Source organism: Cuculus canorus, chromosome 20, assembly GCF_017976375.1.
Source record: "Cuculus canorus isolate bCucCan1 chromosome 20, bCucCan1.pri, whole genome shotgun sequence".
Classification (NCBI taxonomy): Eukaryota; Metazoa; Chordata; class Aves; order Cuculiformes; family Cuculidae; genus Cuculus; species Cuculus canorus.
In genome coordinates, this window is record NC_071420.1 from 9,222,341 (window position 1) to 9,240,265 (window position 17,925).

General features: G+C 46.6%; 1 long non-coding RNA gene across 4 annotated transcripts in view; it reads left to right on the top strand.

The window, feature by feature from the left end:
• The window catches only part of LOC128854145 (uncharacterized), a 70,834-nt gene extending 53,304 nt beyond the window's left edge, over positions 1 to 17,530 (top strand). For 3 of the 4 annotated variants that reach the window (XR_008453067.1, XR_008453066.1, XR_008453069.1), the window contains 3 exons: positions 9,030 to 9,120; positions 10,269 to 10,361; positions 17,311 to 17,530. This is a non-coding gene — a long non-coding RNA (uncharacterized LOC128854145). Of the gene's footprint in view, positions 1 to 3,441; positions 3,539 to 9,029; positions 9,121 to 10,268; positions 10,362 to 17,310 lie in introns of those variants that run through there. The other variant, XR_008453068.1, reaches the window with a different exon arrangement.
• The last annotated feature ends 395 nt before the right edge of the window (positions 17,531 to 17,925 follow it).

A 17,925-nucleotide genomic window follows, 5' to 3' on the forward strand; every position in this document is an offset into this window, starting at 1 on the left:
GGTATTTACGGTTCCAGCACTAAGAAATGCCCTTGAGAGTGGATGGGTCTGTTTTTAGAGGAAATCAGCTTTGGGAATTGGAGTATGCCTTGACAAGGGAGCAGAAATTTAAAAGGGCAAGATGGAAAGTGAAAATATAATCCTAATTGTTTCTCTTTTTATTGCCGTCTGCCCAGAAACACTGCTTCTCTAAGGTAGGATTTGCAGGCGTACAATGAGAAAAGAAAGTGATAGCTTACTATTTAAAAAAAAAAAAAGAAAAAGAAAGAAAACCTAGAAATGCTCAAATAATCCCCTACAACAAAAAGCTTTGATAAAAGCAAAGCTGAGCCCAAGGGTGATGCTGCTTCTTCACCCTATTCTTCAGTATCAATTTTGTTCCAGAGGACCCAGCCTCTCCTTTCTGTTTTGGAGTGGGTTTTTTTTATGGACTGCCCTTTGGCACTCCTTTTAAAATAAGCATTTGTGCCTGGCTCTGGAAAGGGAACAGCAAAAGCAAGCGGTCAGCTCTTCCAATGGCCAATAGCCATGTTGGCTTTCTGGGAGCAGCATCTTCGATCTTTGCTCTCAAGGAGTGGGAAAGCATGTCGAGTTAGGCTGGGACTGGAATCCAAGAGGCATTTTGGAACTTTAGCTAATAAAGACCCAGACGGATATGGATTGATCCTACCTCAGAGGTGTAGTGGTTGCTGTTACAAAGCCTTGATGGGAAAAAAGTACAGTAAAATAGAGGCAAAGCAGGTGCTGAGAGTTTCTTGCCTTAAAAATGAGGGAAAGGTGCTACTGAAGCTACTGCAAACCCAACAGGTTGGAAACACAATGGGACTGGATGCATCTCGTTGGGTTTGTACAGCTCCTTTCACAGAATCACCAGGTTGGAAAGGACCCACTGGATCATCGAGTCCAACCATTCCTAACACTCCCTAAACCATGTCCCTAAGCACTTCATCCACCCATTCCTTAAACACCTCCAGGGAAGGCCACTCAACCCCCTCAGTAAAGCTCCTTTGACTATTAATATCTGGTACTTCCCTTGAGCTCTCGTGCTGCACCAGTCGTGTGTTCTAGAAGCATTATTTTTGTCCAGAACCAGAGTCAAAGCTACTAAAGGTGCCAAGAGCATGATCCCAGCTTAGTCCTGCTTAAATGTGCAGACAGAGAGAGTACGGCCAGGCCTGCAACTGGTGCGTGCTGGTTCTGCTGCCCGCTGCGATGTGGCACTACTGACCCCAAGGCAGCAGGTGGAGGCCGATGTGCTGGATTAACAGTGACATGAAGGGACACCATAAAGTGTGTATTGTGCATATATGAAGTTTTTTTTCAGGGGATTAATTTTCTCTTGAGCCATCCAACTCATCTCTACCAAGGTGTAAATTTATGATGTTTACCCAAAGTGATGTGTCCAGGGCAGGAGATGGGGGTGGTTTCCTAGTACATGGTCTCCCTTTAGCTTTAGCTAATGGACATGCTTTTAGAATCATAGAATCATAGAATAGTTAGGGTTGGAAGGGACCTTAATGATCTTCTAGTTCCAACCCTCTAATTCTTCTTGCTCTGCCTGTGCCAGATGTTTCTTAACAGGCAAACATCCATCCTTTCCCATTTCCATTGCCCTTTGGTTGGGTTGACTGGAAATAACAAAGCTTCCCAGTGCTCAGATTCGGTAAAATACCCCAAGTATCTCACATGGCATGACATATTCCTAACACCAGCGAGACCTTTGTACCTCACAGATGATGTTGTATTCCATTGTCTCTAAAGCGATTGTACTCTTAGCAGCTGAATTTGTCCCGTGGCTTTTCCCAGCAACTTTGCATGTGACACACAGAGCTGACCTTTTTCAACAAGTCATGCCACTAGTTATGAGATGAAACTGGTAGGTGTTTAGTGCCTCTGAGACTTCTGCTCTTCTGCCAAATCTGGTTTAATTTGCCAGCAGCTCCTCTCTCCTGTTGAGCACTACAGCAGGACAGACGGAGTGCTCCGCCACAAGTGTACAACATGACACCAGCCTACAGGTGTTACCTTACGCGTTTGTCTTTTTACCTGAGAAAACCAAGACAGAAATGGTTTCCATTCAGATCGCAATGAAGCCTTGAAGAAGCTTGCTTTTATCTGACCCCATACAAAAAGACTTTCTGCACTCCAAAGTGTATTTTGGACTTGCGCTGAGTAGCAGCGTTATGTCAGGCAGTAAAGGCAGCTGAGCACGGCTGGTGGAGCTCAGGATCTGAGTTATTTACACCGAATTCCTGGATGATTTGAGATGAGTTTCCTTCATTTTGATGCCTGTTTGCCTGAACTGTAGCCAGACTATCACCAGCCGGCTGGGATTTGATTATGTCACTTACTGTTTACACAGGTCCCATGGGGTCCTGATTTGGGGCTTTATGAGAATTCTGCTGTTTAAAAAAATAAAGCAACTGGGAATTTTAGATATGGCCAGCTGTTCCACAGGTCTTCATAGCTGGCCAGACCATATCTAAAGGATGACTAAATAATCCAGTGAACATGGACTGTAATTTTGGGCTGACAGGATCATGGCCTGTTGGAGGGAAAGCTACATCAGAGATGGGTATTCCTGAGTTGTCAGCTTTCTAAGGAGTCTTTCAAAAACCTACACGAAGTATGATTTTGTTAGGTGTTTTCAACCATTCAGCCAATTCTACAGCAGAACAGCTAGAAGTACACGCGCTAGATGCTTGCTTTGTACATACCATCATCCTCGCTGGTTTGATGTGCAAATGGTTACTTAGAAATACTAATATCTGCGGTGAGTGGTTTTAAATGACTACACACAGAGGCGCATAGCTCTATGAACATATTGTGTACACTGGAGCCTTTGAAAATGAGTCCTTTAGGTTTCTTCTTGCATCCTGTTACCAAACTGGGACTTTGCACAAATATTTTAAAATAATTGGTTTAATATTTTCATGCTTGCTTTTAAAGTAGATCATCCACTGTGATCACAGACAATGGAAATGATTTTTCAGTGGTCTTTTAGTCTAATCGAGTCAATTTGCTTTGCTGGGATTTCCCTCTCCCCTGCATTCAGAGCTCTGAGTGCTAGGACCAAACAGAGTGAAGCGGATCTAATTAACTTCTCTCAAGGGTATTGACTGTCTGTAAAGGAAGAGGAAAGCAATGAGGAATATATTATGAAAGCCTATTCATTGCCAGCTCGCACACAGTAGCACATCTTCCTCTTGCAAACCCGGGGTTTACATAAATTTCCTTATTTGATTGTGTTTCCTGTTGCATAAAGACACCAGAGGCGATGTGGGCTCCTATGGTTTCCGAAGACAGAAAGTCAAAAGGAAATAAAGCAAAAGTGCTTTGTATAAACAGTGGAAATTAGAAATTCATAATTAGCCCTCGTTCAGTAGGAGGATGAAAAGTGAAATGTGAAGTAGGTTGATGTATTATCTTCTCTCATTTAAGGTGTATCCATGTGCAGATATAGAATATGAGCCTGCCTGAAGATCGGATGCTACCTTCATCTCCCTTGGATGATGCAAGGACTTCACATCCATGCAAGGCAAGCCCAGTGTTTGGAAAATCATGTAAACACAATAAGCTCATGCAATATTGGGTCTGGCAGTGAGCTTTAGCAGGGAGCTCCTGCAGCAACGCTGCTGATGGGAGTGGGTGCGAGGCAGCTGGGTTGATCGCCCACGGAGGTGGTGGGCTGGTTCAGCTGGAGACAGTGATACAGGGACAAGAGAGAGGCTGCTGTGATTGTCATCCACTTAGCTTTGAGTGTTACCAAAGACCAAAAGTTCTTCTTAGTGTAATTTGCAAACTGACAGGCAAACTCTTGCGAGCCTCAGTTTCCCTAGTGTGAAACTGCAGAGTGAGTAACAACATGCAGGCACTCGCGAATTGAGCACGGGGGGGCTGACCTACAGTCTCTCATAAGGAACTGATCTCTAGAAACTGGTGTCAGCTGGATACAAGATAAATAAAAATGCCCGTTCACGTGCCCTGGTGATAAGAACATCACTGGACAGAGGGAGCATACCTATACTGAGACATGCTGCCTACTTGTGAGGTGGAACACCTTCATCTCCAAGAGCGTGTTTGCCAGAGAATTTCCTGTGAAGGTGGCTACAAAGGTGCCATGGGCATTGTCTCCTCGGGCTAATGAGAATCTGTGTTTGTCCGTAATTGAAAAGTCACTGTCACCCATTCACACAGACTCAGAACTCCTTGGCACTCTGGTGAGACTATTTACTTGCAGGCCATGCAGTTTCCTCCAGCTGTAGCGTTGTCGTAGGGTCACCTCTGCTTTTGGTGACCCAGACTTCTTGAGGCACGAAGGAATGGAGGGAATCTAAAACATGCTTACTTTTTATTCTATGAGGTGCAAAGGAACCTTTACACCGCTCTCCTCTAAAATGTTAAGCAGTTATTAAGTCTTCCTGACCATTGTACTAAGATGACATAAATAAAGATGGTGTGTCGGGTTAGCCAGGTCGCCTGCGAGCAACTGGGAGCTATTTTCAGACGTCAGAAGTCAACAAGGTGCTGGCTCTTCTGCTAAATTGAAATCCTTTCTGAATATCTCTGCTTCTGACACAATCTGTTGATTGTCATCTTTATTATCCTGCATGCAAATAAATACATAATAGCATCTCACTCAAACATACTGCCATTCAAATTGTACCCATAATCTGTATGTCTAACACAATCGCAGTGTTTTCTAATGAATACATTTCCCTATCAATTTCTGCAGGACGAGAGTCCTGGTTTTGCAATTTATTCAGCAGCAGGGCTGCAGATACGTGTGCCTGCGGAAGGGGGAGAGGATCAGTGGTGGGAAAGGGAGAGGGAAGGGACATTGCTGACATCTGTGCGAGCACAGCATCAAATCACATTACAAGAGACATTAAGGGTATAACCTGAGCAGAATAACTTTCTTCTGGGCACAGCTGTGAGCAACATCAACGCTCTCAAAATATTTTGCTGGTGCGTGTTCAACCGTGTTCAACAACAGGGTGTTTTCCAAGCTTTTTTTTCCCCCTGTATCTTAGCACCTTCTTCTAGGAAGGTCGAGTACCAGCAAGCTTCAGATGCTGAATGGCTATTGTCCTCCTGCGTTAAACCAAGCTTGTGTGGGCTTTCTGTGCCTCCGGTCCTTTTCACTCCAAAGGGTGATGTCCTGCTCTGCAGCCTCATTGGGCTGTTGCAAAGATAAATAATGGCTGTTTGCTCGGACAGTAGAAAAGTAGGAACCCCTCACACTGAGATAGAGAGAGGAGCGATGAATCGAGGCAGCAGCCTGGCATTAGCATAGCAGAGTGTTTCGCTGGAGGGTTCTTCAGTGAGGTGATCGAAGGCAGTTTTCCTGTCCTGTGCTAGCTCTCACCACTCACCAAGTGGTTGGAGCTGGAAGCCCTTGGCAATAACCGCCTCGCTGAGCTGACGGTGTTGTGTGCTTGTACCACCAAAACCAGTGCATGGGAAAACACTCAGAGCAAGAGTTTTCTCAAAGGACAAAGGTAAATAGCAACAGATCATCCCCGGTTACCTTTCCTCAACAAATGCAAAACATATCTGCCAGTGGTTTATGCTTCCCACCTCATTCTTCCTCGTTTGATAGCTTTTGCAGCTCAACCTGCAAAGCCAGCTGTGAGTGGGTGACTACAAAGGCTGGACTGTGACCCTGGGATGGTTTAGTGACAACAGTGAGTGGTGTTGGAAAGAAGCACAGGGAAGAGATTGATACAATGATGGGGAAGCATAAAGCAGCTGCTGTGTTCCCTTCCCCTCTGCTGAGGTACAGGGATTCACGTGCCTTAGTAGGAGCAGCTGCTCACACCTCTATATGTTTATACCCTACTTTCCTGTGAGTGATCCAAAATTAATCTGAGATACCTGTAGCAGCGATAGTTATTAAATGCAATAATTGCCTGTATGCTAAAGAACGCCCTATTTACATTCAGATGTATTCAGTTCAATATGTTGTGCCACTGCACTTAATAAATAGAGCAAAAGGTGGTTTATTGGCCAGGGTTGTGCTTCTATCAGCTTTCTGCGGTGGTCATCAATTAAATCATTAAATAATGAATGGATTGGCTCAGCTCTATTAAATGGTACTCTTTGGTCCCATATATCCTGTAATGTGTGTGCTGAGAGTGTGTGCACTCCTCAGTTTAAAGGAGCAGGGTGAGGTGCTGTGTAAAGCTGGAATCTGCTGTGTGGCAGAGCAGGGGCTTGGCATTTTCCTGTGGTGGGCCTGGAGTAGCATGCGGTGTTGCAGCCCTACTCTTCAGACTCTGTTTTAATAAGAGTTTTGCCTCCAGCAGCTCTTTGGATGCCTTTTTCCCTTACAGGAAATTAAATTCTACCAGCAGAACAAGCACACTGGAGAATTGTACTTCTTCCTTTGCTGCCACTAAATGCAGCAGAGTTTTGGGAGACAGCACAACATAGGGATTTGTTGTGAATGTCTTACAAGGTGCTTGGCCTTTCCTTGCCCCAGCTGTCCTTCTGAGCGAGGCAGGGTGAGCAGGACTTCACAGAAGGCTTATAAGGAGCAATCAATGTTCCCTAGGTGCTACTGTAGGGTACTGGCTGGAGATGGGTATGTTGCACCAGGGATAACGGATTAAATGTGTGTCCAGGGCTGCTTCAGGTCACAAAAGGTGATGTGCTGAGCATGTGTCTGCAGCCTGGGAAATGGGGTGATGGATGCAGCGTGCTGAGTAGGACAGATCCCTGTAACCTGCCAGCCTCAGTGTGTGCCAAGGCACCAGGAGCACGCTGGCTGGTAAAGCCACAGCAGCGCCACTCAAGTAGCTTAAGTACAGATGCTGCTAAACTTGTCTGCGTGCTCAGGAACATTCCCATTCCTGCTCATCTACTACTGTGAAAGGGCCCTGAGGGCCTAGACTGGTGGAAATTTGGCTATCAAACTCCACTTAGTCCCTTAGGCTCACCCAGCTTCATAGCTACAGTCAGGTAGGCTTCCTTTTGGCTTAATTGATAATCAGTGCAAGAGTGATGCACCAAAACCTGCCTGGGAGGTGACTAGTGCACAAGAGGTACATTTTAAAGAGCAAAACATTAATTTTAGGACAATAATCCTCCTTGTCAGGAATCCCATCATGTCCTGCTGGGGAAGTGAGAGCAATACCTGGCGCTTGCTGGGCTGCCTTACTCAGACATCACACTGGTCCTTCGGTGCTTTGTAAAGCACTTGGGGATGACTTGGCAGGGAGAAAGGTGTTGCTTAAAATGGAAGTCTACTGATCCTGTGCCTTGGAAAAGCTTATTAGTTAAATTGTAGTTGCCAAGAGAGCGGGTATTTTTCCTGGCAGTTAAATGGCTGGAGAATCTGAGGGCCCCAGGCAAAGCCAAAGGTATTTGATCCAGTAAGATGTTAACTGCCAGGAAATATCCCAACAAGACAATATTATTGCTCTAATATGCTTTATGAAACATTCTGGTTTTCCTTTGGCACTGTAGGTACTGGGAAGGCAGGAAGTCAACATCCAACTCTTTCTACATGTAATTCAGCTCGGCAGGCAAAGAGCAGGAGGTGCAGGGTGCTGCCACCCCTTAGCTGGTGGGGTCAGACACGCTGCCTGCACCACTGCTTTTCCATTCAGAGCAACGGGGAGGCAGGCCAGAGGAAACCAGTGTTTACTTGGCCTCTTAACACCTGTAAATTCATGAAAGTAGTGTTCCCGATGCCAAAACCAGGGAGCACTTGGGCAGAAAAAGATCTGCTTTTACAACCTCAAAAATATTTCTCCTTTTCTTTCCCCTCCATACGTTGCGCTGATAGCATCGGGGTGTTCTGTTGTTGCTAATTATAGCGAGCAAACAAAAAAAGTACTTTGTAATCCATCGTGGATTAATGCTGCGAGATGGGCTGGGACTATAGTCTCTGGTTTGTAATAGAAACTGGGCTATGACCACACAGCAGGTAAAACTGAATTAGCTCGAGCTTGCAAAGAAACCCTCTGACACTTTGGGGAAAGAGGGCTGTGGGGTTCATCTGGATTCAAGCTTTTCCCACACATCCTCTATTACTCTGAGACCTTGCCGTTCCCTGCCTGCAAAACAAGTTTACCAAGACTGGTTTATTTCTCCAAGTTTTTCTCTACTCCTCTCCTCAGAGGGCAAACCCCATCAGAGAAGGAGTCTAGGTTGAAAGTGCCATACAGAACACGATGCAACCTTGCTCCCCGCTGCACCCCACATCTTGCAGGCTGGAGCAAAGCCAGCGTTTCCCTGCTGCAGACAATAGCGGCGCTCCTGGGAGAGCAGGCCTTTATCAACCCACATCACGCCAGAATTAATGACTCCCTTAATAAAAGCCAGTGAGATCATCAGTCTTGGTTTAATTTTTCCTTTTTATTGCCTTATACACGTACAAGTAATGATCAGCTGCTTAAATATCTTTAAAACCAACACTTAAGGATGTGTTCAAATTTCTCACTCTGTGAGTAATGGCAGTGTCAGTTCAGAGGCAGTTTTAGCATGTTCCTGGACCAAAAGGAGAGGATTCTTGCAGGACTGGCTCCACTATTGTCTCCCATCCTTTAGGACCCCTAAAATAGGTGGAGTCCCATTAAAACAGTGAGACGCACCAATCCCACTGCTGAGTGCTCAGTGCAGGCTCAGGTCAGAGACCAGGTGCAGGTTTGAAGAAAAAGTGAGATGTCTCCATGCCTGTATTTGCCTGAGTTCAAATAGGACTTTTGCAAAGTTCTAGGCACTCTAGCTTAAGAGTTTCCTTGGATTTCCTAATTATCTTTCAAGAGAAGTCACTAGATTAGGCATCAAAGACTTTATTTCCCCTTGTTGCCCAGAAGGATTTCTTGACACAGCATCTGCCCACCCCATCCCATAATGAGCATCAAAATCAGCTACAAAAGTTATTGAGAAGTTACTTAGGATATACAAGAACCTAAATGCAAATGAGGCTTAATGTGATTTTAATTCGTAAACGCCTATAACACTTTAAAAAATGAATACTAGACTCTAAGTAATGTCTTTAAACCCTCTCTCTCCCTCAGATATTGCTTATGTGCAGAAAAAAAACCAGTTCTCAGAGCCCAGCTGTGTTTCTACTGAACTCACCAGCAAAATTATGGTTTAAGGAGAGAGGTAAGATTTATCTCCTCACTTGGCATCTCCGTTTTTCATAAAATATATGCCGTGTACGGGACATGTGGCCTCTGAACCGGATGCCCTGATGTGACCTCCGGCTCACAGCTCCACCCCAACACCCAGAGAAGGAGGCGAGATCTCCCGTAGGAAAGCCCCAGCCCGAGCTCATGCTGCACAGCGCTGAGAAATGCTGAAAGGTTTGAAGTGGTATTGTCAGTGCATTGACTTCTTCCTCCTCCGGTATGAAAAATTGATTTACTGGAGCTGTAAAGAATTTGCGATGTACGTACATACGTGTAATTGGTTCGAGTACTCACTAAGAGACACAGCAGCCGGTCTCACGGTGCCTGTGTTTGCAGTAGTAGATGCAGAGGAGGAGATCTCTGAGGTGGAAGAGTCTGCCTATTGCGGTGCGGCTGCACAGATAGAAAACTTAATATTTTGCTTTTTTTTTTACCTACCATGAATCTGCAATGTGTGTGAATTGTAATTAAGCTCATTTACAGCCCAGTATTGTATGCAAAACATTAATATCAGCAATATAGTCATCCAGGTAGCTCCATTTGTCAAAATAATGGTACGGGGGGAAAACGTGTCCCACATAGCTTGAAGTGCGAATGAGCAGCACAGAGTTCAGGTGCTGCTTTGAGGTTAGGTGGAAAGCCAGAACACAGCACTTCTCATGAGGAGTGGCTGAGGGAGTTTGGTGATTTAGTCTGGAGAAAAGGAGACTGAGGGGAGACCTTATTGCTCTCTAAAAGGAGGTTGTAGAGAGGTGGGCTTGGTCTCTTCTCCTTGGTAGCCATTGACAGAACAAGGGAAAATGGCCTCAAGATGCGCCAAGGATTTAGGTTGGATATTAAGAGGAATTTCATTATTAAACAGGTTGTCAAGCATTGGAATGGGCTACCCAAGAAGGTGGCTGGAGAACGGGTAACACCAACAGAAAGTGGGTGTTAAACCCTTGTGTTAAACCATCTTGCAGAGCTTTTCTGCTGGAGAGGCAGCTGTTTGCCTCCACTGGGTCAGCTGCACGGCTCCTGGTAAAACCTCCCACGTCAAGTGATGGGGATTTCAACAGAAATCAAGGAGAGGCCTCAGACCAGCGTTGGGGTAATTAGCTGTTCATTGCCTGGGCTCTGCAGGTGGGGATGGAGGAAAATACAGACCAGGAGCTCCGAGTTCACTGTGTTGGTAGGAAAAGTGAGAAGGAGGATGGTTTCCAGTGAACATCTATGGTGAGTACCTTCAGTTGTTTGTTTATTCTTTGGGAGGGTAAATGAGGGGTTGAAATTTCTCCTTCCTTCCCATGAAATCCCTGCAAGTCAGACAGCATCTTCTGTTTGTACCGTGCCACTCATGGTCTCCAAATTGTGCCAAACCTCACTAATGTGCTCAAATTCAATGAGTCCCCCAGGTCCAAGCGGGGATTGTATGCCTCAGTCTTGACAACTTGCCACACAAAAAGTAGCAGGGGCTGCCAGCTGTGGGGGCTGCCAGCTGTGGGGGCTGCCAGCTGTGGGGGCTGCCTGCATCTGCGCTGCAAGGCTGGTGCATCCCAGTTAGGTCCCTGCACGATGCCAGGTTGCTCTGTGCACACAGGGGCTGTGGGGTTGGGATTTTGGGACATCTGGCAGCCCAGGCTGTGGCACATCTGGAAAACCAAGAGTCTGCCACCCAAAGTGGGGCTCGGCAAGTCTGGATTTGACTCCTTGTCTGCGACCTTTCAGGGTGAGGTCTGGGATGGAATAATCTTTCCCTCCTCTGCTTTTGTAATTGCATCGATGCGTTTGCTGGGGCTGTGTTGGCTGAAGTGCTGGCAATTTGGGAAGGCTGCATTCTTCTAGCAGGGAAACCTGGGAAAGTAGTTACATCTGTGAAGTCTCCAGCCTATCTTTGCTGCCAAAAGTGCTAAGTAACGAAACCAAAGTGCACTCTGGTTTCAAATGCTGTGGGCTTTGTCTTGAAAAGGGGCCTCTTCCCACTGTGGCTTGTGGACAACCTCTGCGCGAATGAGAAAATCTGGGGCGCGAGGCAGGTTCTTGCATGCACTTCTGTGTGTTTTGGTGTGAAAGACCACATAAAGTGTTGGCTGAGAGAGGGGAACCAGGTAATTAGGGAGTTTTTGAAGATGTGGGAGTGCTCTGCTCTGGAGGAGTCCCTGCAGCAACCAAGCCAGTGCTGGGCAGCCAGGTGCATGGGAGCTCTGGTTTTCAGCAGAGATGTAGATATTCCATGTATTTAGCCTGTGATCCATTGAGATTCCCTTTGCATTGTCTCACGCCTTGCCCGTTCCTTTTTTTCTCAGTCAGTGGATGCCCTGACCCTTGTTAGTGAATAGGGGCCCTCCAGGGCTGTTTATTATTTAATGCTGTATTTCCTGGTTTTCTTTTTTTCTATTTATCTTTCTGTCATTTAGAGACCCAGGTTAAAGGAGTCCTTGATGTGTTGTCAAATCCCTCCTTGAGATATCTCATGGAAAAGTGTATCACCTGCCTGCGTAAACCTGGTTGACAGGGAAAGTCTTTCTTGCTCTGCAAAGAAACACAGCAGCTGCCTTCTTCCTCTCTCTGCCTTTCCAGCAGAACTCAAATGAATTGCTCAATTTCAAGCAAATTTAGTAATAAGGTTGAGGTGCAGGTGATTGCATTCCGGACTGTTGTGGCACTTTAATTATTTAAGCAGAGAAATCAGAGATCACGTTTGGATTCCCTGCCTAACCCCGCCTCCAGCAGCTTCTCCAAAAGGAGGACAAAAGTATTTGCTCCTTGCTGGCTGCCAGGGCTGGCTGGGAACAAGGCTGCAGTTGGTCTCCTCCTTGCAGACCTTCTCGAAGGACTGGTTGCTCCCTGCTTCCTGGCAAAGGCAGGACTAGCATCAGTAGGTCCAGGATGAGGAGAAACCTCCAAAAGCAGGGGATTAGCACTATCTGGGCTTCATTTTTTGCTCTCAGCATAAGCATTGAGGTGCTGTTCTGCAAGTGACCTTTGCAACGTTCCTGTGCGCATTTAAGTTGCTTTAAACACGTGTGAAGCAGTGGTATTAATAATAATACTATTCACACCAGAGTCTCCTGGGCAGCTGAATGACAGTATGAATGTGGATTAATATTCCTTAGCCACAAGGGACTAGGAAGGAGCTGATGGAAGCATAGCTTGTGAAATTAATAATCACCACCCACTTGGAGGAAAAGGAATTGGATTATAGGGACTCCAAAATTAATAGTATCCTGGACAGGCAGAGGCTATTGAAATATTCATTGGGTTCAGCTAACCTAAGACAGTAAGAAGCAAGCGAGATGTGATGCATTATGTACCCGTGGACTATGCTGAACTGCTTTTTGTGGCCGTGGGAGCCGGTGCTCAGTACCCATCTCCTTTCTGTGTGGCACTAATTGGGCAGAAGTACACGGTTATTGACAGAAATATATATATCCTCTGACGAGCACTGCCAGGTAGTTTTATACACAGCATAAACAGAACAGCGAGGGATGAAGCAGGGGACGATTGGGGCAGAGGGAGTTGGGGATGTGGTATGCAAAGGATTTTCAGCAGGACAAATCCCAGGGGCTACGGAAACATCTTGATTTGAGCCTTTATGCACTGCTATGTGTGGCTGCAGCCACGGTAAAGTACTGCTAGTGGGACTGCTGTGGAACAGGGCAGGAGCTTGGGTGTGTGAACAGGCTCCTCTGCTCCCAGGACCTGCTAAATCCTGCAGTGCTGGAGACCTGGGAGAGGGCAAATTCCAAATCGCCCTTTGCAGAGAGATGCCCGCTGCTAGCTGGGAGCGAGCTGGACTTAACTGGACAAACAGCCTCCAAAAACATCTGTTCAGGAGCTTTGCTGACAGGCAGGCACTGCATGTGCCTCCTAAATGCGCTAGCGTCAGGCACGCATCTCCTCGATGTGTGCCGTGAGCGAGGGAAGGGGCACCGTGCATCCCAAATGAGACCTGGGCACGAATACATAAATGCACCTTATGAATCAAGCTTGGCATCATTATCAATCAGAGTCTGGAAAAACTGCTTCCACCAGTAAAGAGAAATCATGGTCCTTCAGCCCTGCTGATGCCTCTGCAGCAACGCTTGTGATGGGCACGGGAAAATTCAGAGCTGAGAGTGCCGCTGAGCGTGTCCCTGCCTTCTGCCTCCCCAGGAGCTTTGGGGAGGCTGTAGACCAGGAACTGAAGTATTTTTTTCCTCCCTTTAATGCCCACTCTGCCTCCTTTTGCCTCGGTGACCGGTGTGTAGCAAGTAGGGATGGAGGAGGCAGAGCATTGGCAGAGCTGCCCTGCAGAGCACACCCGGCGCTGGGGCTGTGAGGAGCTGGGTCTGCTTTGCCTCCAGGAAATGCTGCCTCTCACCCATGGAAGTGCCCTCTCCCAGTGGAGCTAGGGCTGCAGAGAGTGTTTCCATTCAATCAAATGCTTCCCTTCCTTGCCCCCACAACCTTTGTTTCTCGGTCATTTTTCATCTGTTTATAACCAGCAAGCTCCAGGCAGAAGGACCCAAGCTCTGTTTAAAAATCAGCTCTCTAGCAAACCTATATCTGGTGTGAAGGTGCCATTCTTAGTTCTGAAGAGGTTCCTCAGGCTGCGTTGCTTTGGGAGGCAGCTCTTTGTAGAACGATGCACGCACAAGCGTGCAGGCAGAGTGACCTCCATCCTTCCTCCCAAGATCGGGGAAGACAAGGGTGACAGCAGCCCCCGTTGACCCTGGGACTGAGTGGCCACTGTTCCAGAAAATGAGGCGTATCTCTGCTCCCCAGAGGCTGATGGGACCCCCTGAGAAGCAGCTGTGGACCAGATGCCACCAAATGCCGTGGAGGCGGCATGCTTGAAAAGGAAAAGCGTATGTGGGAGAGCAAAGCCATCACCAAATTGAATTTATTGTGCTTAGGAGAGTATGTCAAAGTCCTGCAAGCTCCTGTGAGATGTGCAGTGAGCCTGTTGTGCTGCCAGCAGGCTGAATTGCTCCTTGAGTGGGTATTGGAAAGGGTAGATCACTACGGGGGATCATTATTTAATCGGTTTGAATTAAAGATTCCCCAGAAATACAACACAGTGCCTTAAAATAAAAATTCTAAGTACGCATTTTTCACAGCTCTGCTCTCCTTCATGAAAACCAGTTGTGTTTGATTTAACTCTGTCTGAAGGTAGCCAAAGCGTCTCAGTTAAAGGCATGTTCCCATGATATCCAGGGGTCAGCAAGTCTCCTCTCCCAGCAAAGGGTGGCATCTGGCTTTTCTGATGGTGGCATACCCAGAAAGGCTGTCGTTGCCATTGCACGTATAAAAGCTTGCCTAAACTCCGATGGTTTTGCAAAACATCTCCCATTCAGCCACACAGGCGACACAAACTGAACACCAGACAAGTTTCCCAATGTAGAGCTCTTGCTGGCCACGAGCTGGCAAATAGGTTTGGGGGTTTGTATTTATAGGGAGGAAGGAAACTTTGGATGCGACCCCAATGTTTGAAATCAGCAGGAGTCTTTTTTTTAGTGAAGCAAGGTGTGCGTGCTGGTCGTACTGTGGTTATCTTGGGAGGAGACATCATGAAATATCTCTATGGGCAATGTCCAACAAGCTTCCATTGAGAGCTGCGGCGGGAGGAGTCCTAAGGGACCTGGAGTGGTGTCCAGTGGGTGCTTGTTCCTGGGTTTTTTGCACTGATGGCTTTAAAAAGGTATCCGAATGAGATTTAGAAGGTTGGTTTAAAACAGAGAAGTTCCCTTCCTAGCAAGACACGTCTGCTACGTAAAAAAAAATGTTGATGAAGGGATAAGATGACAGCTTTGTATCTATAACACTCTTATCCCAAGGTGCCTTTATGCAACTGCTAAATATTTAATTTCTTTTAACTTCCAGCCGTGGGTATTTTTAGCAAGTGAAGATGCAAAAAACCCTCTGCCCCACAGGGGTGTGGTGGGAGCATGTCAGCATGGGGCAGACGCAAACCACAGCCAGCTCAGCTGTCTGTTTCCCAGCTCCTCTAACACCTTCCACTCCTATCACGCCATCCAGCTGAAGTGTCTTGTGGGTTTAAGGTCTGGTTTATATGCGAGTTTACCTTTGTAGCTGTCTTTGATTAGGAATTGAACTTGATCTGGAGAAAATATTTCATGGTTGTTTTTCTCCAGAAGAGCTGTGATTTGGGCTGTTTTTCAAACCGGTGTGGTTGAGCAGTGCAGGTCCTGAGCAAGGGCAGATCATCAGTGTCAGGACATGGCCTGTCCTGTTGTCCTCTCGTAAATGGGTGGACGGCCCAAGCGGTGGTGCTGGGAGACTTGTCTGTTGTCCCTATAGAATTTTCCCCATGTCCCAGAGAGGACATATGAGGACCTATTTACTGCAGCTGGTGAGAAAAGCAAGGTTCATCCATTTGCATTTAGCTGGAAGCGGGGAAGGAGAGCTGCTTTTTCTCTGGCCTCTTCTCTTTCAAGCTTTTGCAAGAAAGAATTGAAATGTCAAACCAGAAAATGCTATTGATGTGGCAGGTATATTTTCTTCTTAAAAAATGGAAATTCTCCTCTAACTTATTCAGTTTGAATCCCGCAAGTAAACATAGTTCACTTTTATTTTTTGGCGGTGGACCAAAGGCCAGGGCTGCGGTTGGCAAAGAGACCCTGTGGAGTGCAGTCCTCTGCCAGGGCTGTCCTGCAGTCCTCTGTAGTTCTAGGGAGGAACAGGCAATGTGTGTGAGTGCTCCTGTGCAACGCGGTACATCCATGTTAGGTGAGGGGGATTGTGTCCTGGGAATACCCACTGTCCCCCAGGCACTTACGATGATCAGTGGTGAGCTTTGATATAGCTAAATATGCTATGGATACTCAAAATAAAATACATCCCACTGCTAGAGTGATGTTGTGAATGCTTCATGTCTCTCTCAAGGAGCCCAGATGTCCCCCTCCCTCCTTGGTTGCACCACTGTCAGCGCTCCTTGCGTTCCTTTAGCTGCACACTCAGAAACCACAAAGCCTTGAACCAAAGTACTCAAATACTTCTGGCTCTCGAGATTTCACTGCAATTCTAGATAGCCAAAATTATTCCCAGCTGCCTGTTATGCCTGAGGGTGTCTTGCTTTGTGTCAGCCAACAACAGCTTGAGGTTTGCCACCTCCAGCACAGGTTTCCTGCACCGAGGCTGTTTGGCATCAAGCTACAGTGACCGCTGTCTTTTCCACGTGGTTTGGGGCTGGGTGGACCTTAGAGGGTCCATATATACATCTATATCTATATCTGGATGGACCTTAGATGGTCCATATATATATAAACATAAATACATGGTACCCTAAAGGCAGCCAGGGTATTGCATTCAGCAGGAAACAGGATTTCCTGATAGGCAGGCAGGCTTCTGCTGTCTCAGACCTTATGCTTTTTCAGAGCCACTTTGAGCAGCAATCGGAATGATAATGTAGTTGAAGTGGGTATTATAGTTTATGAAGCTTTAAGTGAAGCTGGAGGCATGAACTGCAACATTTTTTCTCTGCTGCTGCAGAATGGAAGTGTGAAGGCAGGATGGGGAGTTGAGGTTTATGAGGGCATTGGACTGTGAAGTAATTAGAAAAGAAAAAAAGAAAAGAAAAAAAATCTCCCCAAAATCCCAAACCCAAACCACATGTGACCCGGAGAAGCCAGCTGCACTTCCCCATAGCGTAGCTGCAGGACTCGGTGCTTATGCTAGCCAGGAGCCAGATCTTTCAGGGAAATGATCTCTTGTTCTGCTCTCTCTCTTCCCCATCTCCCTTCAGCCCCCAACAAATCCCTCTCTGATTTTTATAAGCTGCAGGTAACTGCGATTAAGAGGCAAATCTCTGATCCTACTTCTCATCCGCACCCAAAGTTTAGTGATTTCTGACTTCTGTTCCCCTTAGCAGAGCAACTGCTCCAAGGCGGTAGGAGATGATGAAAAGGCTCGTGCTGCCCCAGCTGGGGCTGCATCAGAAGCTGCTCAACACCTTAGGGCTTCCCTAACCCACAATGTGAAAGCAGCTGTCGGACGTGGGGATTTAACCCCTTATCCAACCCAAAACCTAGGTGAGAAGTGGTGTGAAGGAAGGAGAGGAGGTACCCAAAATGCCCAGGACACTCTTCCTTCTTAATGAAATGCCTGTGTAATGTCATTGATTATTCACTCTGAATTGGAATGTCATTTTACCTGTACTGTGTGCCTCCTCTTTTCCATCTAGGATGTTATACCACACCAGCCCTCGCCAGGGGAGGAATACTCATTGTGAATGATGCCCAACGCCCAGGTGAGAGGCTGGTGAGGAGCTGATGGCTTCTCTCTCTGCTGCGGAGCATGATCCCCTGGGAGCCCACTTGTGACATCTGGCCAAATTTTGGTGAAGTCTGAAGAAAATTGAGCCGCCTTCTTCAGCTGGAATGAAAAGACTCAAAAGAGGAGTCTTTTTTGCAGGAATAATACTTTGAGCTGACTTGTACAGTGTCTCGTGTTGTGATTTTTGACTCTTGCTGTTCGCTAAAGGAAAATTTCTGGGTGAAACTCCTCACAACGAGCCAGAAAAAAAGCATTCAACTCTTCAGTGTCTTCTCAGTGTGAGCTTGTAATGAAGTCTTTAATACAGCAGCTAGGTTAATGTGTATGGGTGAAAGGAAAATCTGTTGGGTGTCTAAAAAGCTTGTACAAAGGGCCTTGAAGAGCAGCATGCCAGGGAGCATCAACCCCAAGTTCCCTCTCTTCACTGGGGATGCTGGAACCTCTGCTTCACCATGTGCCTAAGAATGATGGAAACACTGTAAAACAAAGCAGAGACAAAGGTCAGGAAGGCCAAAGTTACACA